The following is an 8,659-nucleotide window of genomic DNA, read 5'->3' as shown; positions in this document are numbered from 1 at the left end:
AAACGAGAATTCTAACTATGTAAAACTTAATCAATGAAATCAAATGTACTCCTAGATTTCATCAACATAGGACTCAAACTGAAATTGGGGTGAAAATTCCAAAGATCAAAAGAGATGACATTCAAAGGTGATTAACAATCATACACAGTTTTAGCTCTCCCTACTCAACCCCCCCCCCGACAATTAAGGGAAGAATTTTTTTGGCAAAAATACAAGCAAAATCATGCAATTTCACACAAGGGATTAACTTTTCAGAGACATAGAGAAATTGAAAGACTCGAGAAAAGCTTTCTAAACCAAAGCAAAATGAAGAGCAAGGAAAAGGAATACAATATTTTTCATCATACAGGATCAACGCAGGTGCAAAACAGAAATAGTGCTCTGCAACATATATATAAAGAAGCAACGTGGGCGCTGGGGCGCTATGTCTCAAAACAAAGAGTGCGTCCGGACTAATTTGGTCAAAACACGACACAAGAAACCCTACTAAGAAAAATGTGTTTTCCTAACGTCAATCACTATCTAAATAAGTCAATTAAGGTCGTTTTGAGAGGTGGAAAGATGCTATGGCCAAGGAAACCACTAAACAAAATATCGATTCCTTCATGAAGTGCCAATTTGTTATGTGGAAATTTCACTTCTACGGACAAAAATGAATTCCCTAGATCTAGTGGTCTGATCTAAAATAACAGAGGAAAAAAAGAATCAATGTTTTCCTTAAAGAGATTGGAATATGAAAAAGAAACCTACCTAGAATTCGTAGCAAGTCCTTCTCTCCTCTTTGCTTGTAAGCTCCAATCCTAGCTCCACGTGCTATAAATGGAACTTGCAACAATGACTAAAACAAGAAAAGGAACTACAATATCCACATAGCATAATCCAATATCTCTATTCAATGAGTCAACATGGCATTGAAATACAAGAGCATAAGCATAACACAAGTATAGGAAAACATGATGTTTTTTGTATTAATAAATAAAGGAGAGAGTTACAACCATATATAGAAGTTGACTTTGTAGATGTGTCTCCCCACTTGACTTGTCATTCCTTGTCACAAAGAAAACCTTCATACTCAACCCTAATTCAAATGGATGATGATTCCTTAAGCTCAAAGCAACAACATGAGGGCACTAACAATCTCCAAAAGCCAACCTAGACTCTATGGGAGGCAGTAAATTTATAGGGTAAACATGGTAGTTTAGGATTTACCAATCTAGGCTTGAGATCCACTTATGAGGGAGGATAAGCTCAAGAGATAAGAGATAAGGTCTCCAAGATAGGATTAGATAGGAATTCAATATCTCTATCCATGGTAAATGGTTAAAACCACCTTAGAAGCTTCTAGAAGAGGAAGATTCGAAATTATTTTTTAATTTTCCCGAATTTCTAGAATCAATGCACCTTCAGACTGGAGCAACATGCATTGGTCAGCGTTGATGCCCAGGTATGCAACTTGCACCCAACGCTAGTGGATAAGAACACAAGGTGTGTTGGGCCTAAAAAAATGGTCTTTTAGCTGATAGACCTGGAAACTCAGACTTTTTGGAGAAATGATGCTTAGGGCTTTGCAAAGGGGTTATGACAAAGTGTTCATGGATGTTGATTGATCCGGTTTTCAGGCCTATTGAATAGATGTGACAAAATGGCTTGTAACATGGGGCTACGTTGTGTCGACGAGTGGTGGCCCTATGCACTGCCAAAATAAGACACCAACAAGTGTTGCATACTACCACGTTGTCAAGGAGTGTTGAGAGAGTTGTGTTGTGCTCGTATAACATCGAGGGCATTGTCAAGGCAGAACCATCTAGTGCAACAATGTTACGTAGAGTGAGACAAGAACGCTTGGGCCGTGGTAGTACGTGGGTGAATAGTAAAGAAGCGGGTAGGGTCAAGTAAAGCCCTTAGTCCCCCATCATGCCCCTTGCCCATCACTTAGAGGACTTGGGAGGTAGGTAGCCTTTGGTTAGGGAACGATGCCCATTTGCTTTATGGTTCTTTTTTAATGTTTTTTTTTTTAATTTCTAACTTTTTTTTATTTTTTTTAATATATATATATATTCAAATTAAACATAAATTTCAAACTATTTTCCGCACCAACAATCTTTTTAATCCTTTTAGAAATTATGTGAACTTAAAACATTTATTTAATGCTTTCAAGAATACAAATGAATTTCAAATAATATTTTACATTTACAGTTTGATAAATCATTTTGTCTTAGTAGACATTAATTGTCACCGTCATTATCATAAAATATATTAAAATTATTTTTACTTTAATTTTAATTAAAAGAAACATACATGTTTTAGGCCCATCAAGATTATAAGAAAAAAATAAATATATCTTTATTTATTTCTTAAATGATTTTTCTTTTCTTATGATTTTATATGCATTTGTTTTAAGCTTTAAGGTCATAATTATTGCTAAAAAATAAAAATGTAATTCAAGTTTGAAAAGAAATGGTCCTATTAATATCATTTCTTTTTGGTTCAAGGATTAATTTTGAGATCTTTAGTGTAAGAATATCAATTTTCAATATCATGATTTAAAAAAAAAAAAATGTGATTTGCACCTCAGAGAAAATAGAGGGTGTTGTTGAAACACCTTTTTCCAATTCGAGAGTTGATTTTAATATTTTGATTGCAACAATACTAGTAGTTAACTCCACAATTTTAAAGGTGTAATTTCGACCTTGATAAAAAAATTGTGCTATTGTAAGCACCACTTTTCAATTCAAATGTTGAATTTAAAGTTTCCATTGACAATATTCGAGAGTTGATTTTAATATTTTAATTGCAACAATACTAGTTGTTAACTACACAGTTTTAAAGTAGGTGTATTTTTGACTTTGATAAAAAATTGTGCTATTGTAAGCACCACTTTTCAATTCAAATGTTGAATTTAAAGTTTCCATTGACAATATTTTGAGGTTATTAATGTCATGGTTACAGACGAAAGTAATTTTAACTTAGAAAATAAAAAATGTGCTACTAGTAACACCACATACCAATTTGAGAGTTAATTTGGTATTTGTGACCTGTTTTTTAAGTCAAGGTTCTTGTTAAGTTGATAATTATGTTTTTCTCATCATGTAATTTGTACCTCTCTTCAACATGTACAGGATGGGATGAATTTATGAACTATAGAACTAATAGTTTTTAGCAGCTATGAAGGTTGCCTAATAAGTTTTGATTAGTTGAATGATACATTAATTTGGAAAAAAAAAAAAAAAATCTATGTATAGGTGTAATTAATTTATGCTTCCACTATACATTGTTTCTAGCCGTTGCGTAGTTGTTGCAATATTTAGAAATCAATTTTGAATTACTTAATTAACAAAATATTTAAGACAATAATCGCTTAAAGTTGGAAAATTTTATGAACCACACTAGTTGGTTCGAAACGCGTCGACAAATGGTATTCCATGTGATTTTCGCCGAAAAATCTCTCACAAACTGGAAAATTTTACATATAAATAATTCTCCTTTAATTTATCTATGACTCGTTTATTATTCTCCTATTAGGAATTGAGTTTCAACTACAAAATTATTTGAAAAAAAAAAACAAACAAAACAAAAACAAAAACAAAAACAAAAACAACTCACTCTCCAAGACATTAGAAATTATCCAGCAATCTAAACTATACGCCACATAGTACATACATAATGCATACTCCTCGAACAATTATATCTATTCAACATAAATTAGGAAAATGTATAAAGGGAAAACTATGGGAAGTTCATTAACTAATATTTAGAGGCATTTCTAACAATATATTAACAAATTTTCAAATATATAACATCTTATCAAGGTTGTGTGGAATTATAGTTCTATTTTCAACTACAATATATAACATCTTATCATTATCAAGGTTGTGTGGAATTATAGTTCTATTTTCAACTACAATATATAACATCTTATCAAGGTTGTGTGGAATTATAGTTCTATTTTCAACTACATAATGTTTATGTTGAGACTCGAGGTTCAACATGATTTTGCAACTCTTTAGGTTTTCACAATATCCTAATAACTTAAAACGCTTTCATTGACTGGTTATGTATCAAGGACATGGTAGTAATGACACTTAGGATGTTCTATATCATCATTTCATAAGAAGGCAAATGACAAAATCTCATAAGTTCAGCTTTGCATTTCCTGAGGAGTGGCATACCCTAATCATATATACAGTAAACTTACAATGAAATAACAATTTTCACTTCCAAACTAGGCTACCACAATAACCAAGATTTCTAGACGCTACACTTTATAATAAACAAATAAGCATATCTAATCTCCTGCCACATGAAAATAAGAAAGAGATGTCATCTTGCTACTATGCACATTCCACTTAGCATCCTCATTTATCCCTATAAGAGCGCTCTCAATATTTCAAGTTCAATCTCTCTCAATAATTTCTCCTCAAAGACAATAGAAGCTTTAAGGCAGAATAACATTCACAAAATCAAGGATTCTTGATAACTAAGTTAGTTCTTCTAATAACTGTGATAACAGGTTCAGATGCAATTCCTACCTGTTTATTGTGGTAATTTCTGCTGACTTGTTGGGCCTGGCATGTTATTCATATGCAAATTCAATATTTGCCTATTATTCAATAGGAAAAAGAATGTGCAATTTTGTTTGGCGTTTTCAATAAAGTGAATGTTTTCTCATATATCTTGTATTGTACTTCCCTTGCTCTTTCTCTCTATCGTATTTTATTGGATCCCTGCCAATCCACAAATTTACAAAATTGGTTAGCATGATAAACAAACATAGGCATGCATGAATTATGACCCCTTTTCACTTTGAAACTTATTCAATCTAAAGAGGCAGTCAATCAAGGATACAAAAACATACCACAAACTCCAAGCCATAAAATTCTTCAAGAATCTAGATCATATGCCAATAGAGTCGAAGCATCGTCTGTAATCCACTCAAACATATTAGGAGAGATATAAAGGGAAAAACTGTAAGTGGTAGCTCATTGCCTAAAACTAAAAGCATTTCTAACAATATATTAAAAAGATGTCAAATATCTTAGTCTTATGACAATTGGATGAACTATCAATTTGTTTGTTTTTGAAAATCAAATGATTTTTTATTTTTATTTTCAATTTTGAAATACTGACTTAGAACTTGACCATAACATTCCAAATTATTAGGTACCTATCTTTTCTTTGTTGCTTAGAAGGTCTGCATTAGTTGTGTGTAGCGATGGCATGGTCCCATGACCTCCAACATGCCCTAAATCATTCTCTTTTGCAAGAACATTGATGGTACAATTCAACTAGTTTGCCTGTGTGTGCCTTGAGCTGAGGGTGACCCCAGAGGAACGTGCATCATCCTTACAATGAATAATATTTAATACTGCTGTTCTTCTTATTTAGGCCAACATGATAACTCAAATTTCTAGACGCTACACTTTATGACAAGCAAAGAACCATATGTAGACTCGCATCAATGAATGCTAGGATAATAAAGAAATATGATCTTGCTACTACGCAAGCTCCACATAGCATCACGAATAATATGCATAAAAGCACGGTCTATGTTTCAGAATTCAAATGGTGGAACTGTTATGCATCTCTCACCAATTTCTCCTGCAATAATAGTGAAAATGAACTTTTGAAGGCATAATTGTACTCACCACACCATCAAAAAGCCCTTGATGCCCAAGTTAACTCTCCCAAAGAAGTATGCTAATAAGCCCAAATGCAATTCATACCTGATTATTGCAGTATTTTCTACTCTTTTTGGACCTACCCGCTGCTCATGTCTACCCAGTCAATGCTTCTGACTTGCATAAATTCTTTGCATTTCTTGGTGTGACCTATCTCCTCCACGGAAAGCATGCATCTGCCTATTCACCTCAATCCAACTGCATCCAGGTTCCTTCTTCACTCCCATGTCTCTCATTGTTCTCCGCAACCTCTGGATGTCATCCCACCTGCCAGCCACTGCGTAGATGTTTGACAGCAAAACATAAGGTGCAGCATTTTTTGGGTTCAACTCCAAAAGGTGTTCTGCCGCCTGTTCTCCTAGTACAACATTGGAATGGATTCTACAGGCACCAAGCAAGCACATCCACACAGTAGCCTCAGCTTTTATGTGCATCCTATCTATAAGGTTTTGTGCCTCAGCCAGCTGCCCAGCACGACCTAGAAGATCAACCATGCAAACATAGTGCTCCATTGTAGGTGTGATATGATAATGTTGAATCATGCAATTGAAGTATTGCCATCCCTCGTCTACCAGGCCTGCATGGCAGCAAGCAGACAGAATGCCAATAAAGGTGACACGGTCTGGGTGTAAGCAAGACTGTAGCATTCCTTCAAAAATCGAGAGAGCCTCCTTGCCAAAACCATGCATGGCATATCCTGCAATCATTGCATTCCATGAAACCACATTTTGCTGAGGCATTCTATCAAACACGCACCGTGCATCCTCTATAATCCCACACTTCGCATACATGTCAATGAGGGCACTGCCAACAAAGACATCAACTGCAAATCCGTCTCTAATTATTTCTTCATGGATCTCCTTGCCCTGTATCAGGGTTGCTAAGTTTGCACATGCTGGGATAATAGAAGCAAATGTTTGCAAATCCGGTTTCAAACCTACAGATTGCATTTGTTGAAAAATCTCCAGGGCTTGTTCGGCATGCCCATTCTGAGAATATCCTGTAATGATTGAATTCCATGAAACCACATTTCTTTTGGGCATTTTGTGAAATAACTTCAGGGCCTCGTTAACATGTCCATTCTGTGCATATCCTCCAATCATCGAATTCCACGACATTATGTCTTGATTGGGCATTTTCTGGAAGCATTTTAGGGCCTCCTCCACATGTCCATTACGAGCATACCCTGCAATCATGGAGTTCCATGAGATCACATCTCGTTGACTGATTTTATCAAACACATTTCGTGCATTCTCCATGCTTCCACACTTACCATACATATCTACCAGAGCACTACCCACAACAACATTTGATTGAAATGCCAATCTAATTATGGCTGCGTGGATTTCCTTGCCGTGTTCCAAAGCTGTCAGGTTAGCACAAGCTGGAAGAAGAATGGCAAAGGTTTGTGGGTTTGGCCTTACACCTACCACTTGCATTCGCTGATAAAATTTTAGGGCTTCCTTATAATAACCATTTCGTGCATAACCTCCAATTATTGCATTCCATGAAACTAAATTTTGATCGGGTATTTGTTCAAAGAGTTCTAGGGCTTTATCAAACAACCTATTCTCTGCATATCCTGCGATCATTGCATTCCATGACACCACATCTCGTTCAGTCATTATCTTGAAGAGATCCCAGGCTTCGGCGATGTAACCGTTTTCAGCATAGGTGGCAATCATCACATTCCATGAAACCACATCTCGTTCAGGCATTTTCTCAAACAGTTCCGAAGCCACAGCAACATGTCCATGCTTTGCATATCCCGCCATCATTGTATTCCACGAAACCACATCTCGTTGAGGCATTTTGTCAAACAATTCGCATGCATCCTTTATATTTCCACATTTTGCATACATGTCTATCAGGGCATTTCCCACAAATACATCCGAAATAAATCCTCTTACAATGATCTGCTCATGGATACCCTTCAGTACTGCAAAATCGTTACATGCGGGTAAAACACTGGCAAATGTAAATTGATCAGGCTGGATACCGGTTTGATGCATTTGGGAAAAGACTGTCAAGGCTTCTTCCCCATATCCATGCTTGGCATAAGCAGCAATCACCGTAGTCCAGGAAATAGCATCTGTTTTGGGCATTTGTTCCAAGACTCTGCGAGCCTCAAATAGTTTCCCGCTCTTGGCATAAAGATTGATTAGTTTATTTTCCAGAGATATGTCTTGGCTTTTAGACACTGCTTTAATGATGTGGGAATGAAGAAGTTTAGCCTCTTTCAGCCTTCCATGGTTACACACAGAACTCAAATCGTCATGCCAGTTATGATTGTAGTCAACTTCTTTACCAAGAGGAAAAGATGAAAACTTTGCACGATGGAGAAGCATTAGGCTACAAAATGCGCCAATATTCTTATTCTTCTGCTTATTTAGTGCCTGCGCCATCACCAAAATAACCACGGCAGATCCTTAAATTCATATGTCGACATGTCGAAGGTTGAATCGATTCTGACATGGAGGTCGATAAGACGATTGGCATTGAGGAGCGATGTCTGGATCGACTCGTGTCAAAAGTGACATCAAAAGTCGAGGAGAATTTCAGTGTTCAACACACAGTAAAAAAACCTAAATCGGGATGAACAATTACGGGTACAGTTCGCGTAGATCCACAGAATTTCAAAAACACCTGTTGATGTTGATCAATTCAGGAATTACGAAAATTTTGAGGTTCAACTGGCAGCCAAACTTGAATCATGATTGGAATTGTCTGTGGACTCCAAAAGGAATTTTCATTAACAATGGGTGGGTGTATGTAATTAAACCCTGAATTTTAGTGAGATTTTAAATGAAATTTTGGTGGTGAAATTATTTTCATAATTGTGTTTATAGATATGATAATTTTATATTTATTTTAATTTGGGATTTATTGAAAATAAATATGATAATTTTATATTTATTTTAATTTGGGATTTATCAAGTTTTAATAGATCAAGTTTTTTGACATGTAATTTTTATTTTATT

At 35.5% G+C, this 8,659-nt stretch overlaps 1 pseudogene; it reads right to left on the bottom strand.

Annotated features, from left to right (window-relative positions):
* Positions 1–5,652: 5,652 nt before the first annotated feature.
* LOC149218559 (pentatricopeptide repeat-containing protein At2g13600 pseudogene) lies at positions 5,653–8,439 on the bottom strand (annotated as a pseudogene).
* Between the last annotated feature and the right edge of the window lie 220 nt (positions 8,440–8,659).

The sequence above is a fragment of the Pinus tabuliformis genome, chromosome Q, assembly GCF_031772625.1.
Source record: "Pinus tabuliformis cultivar Carrire ecotype Pingquan chromosome Q, CPIR1, whole genome shotgun sequence".
Lineage (NCBI taxonomy): Eukaryota > Viridiplantae > Streptophyta > Pinopsida > Pinales > Pinaceae > Pinus > Pinus tabuliformis.
Note: the sequence above shows the minus strand (reverse complement) of the source record. Positions and strands in the feature narration are given on the sequence as shown.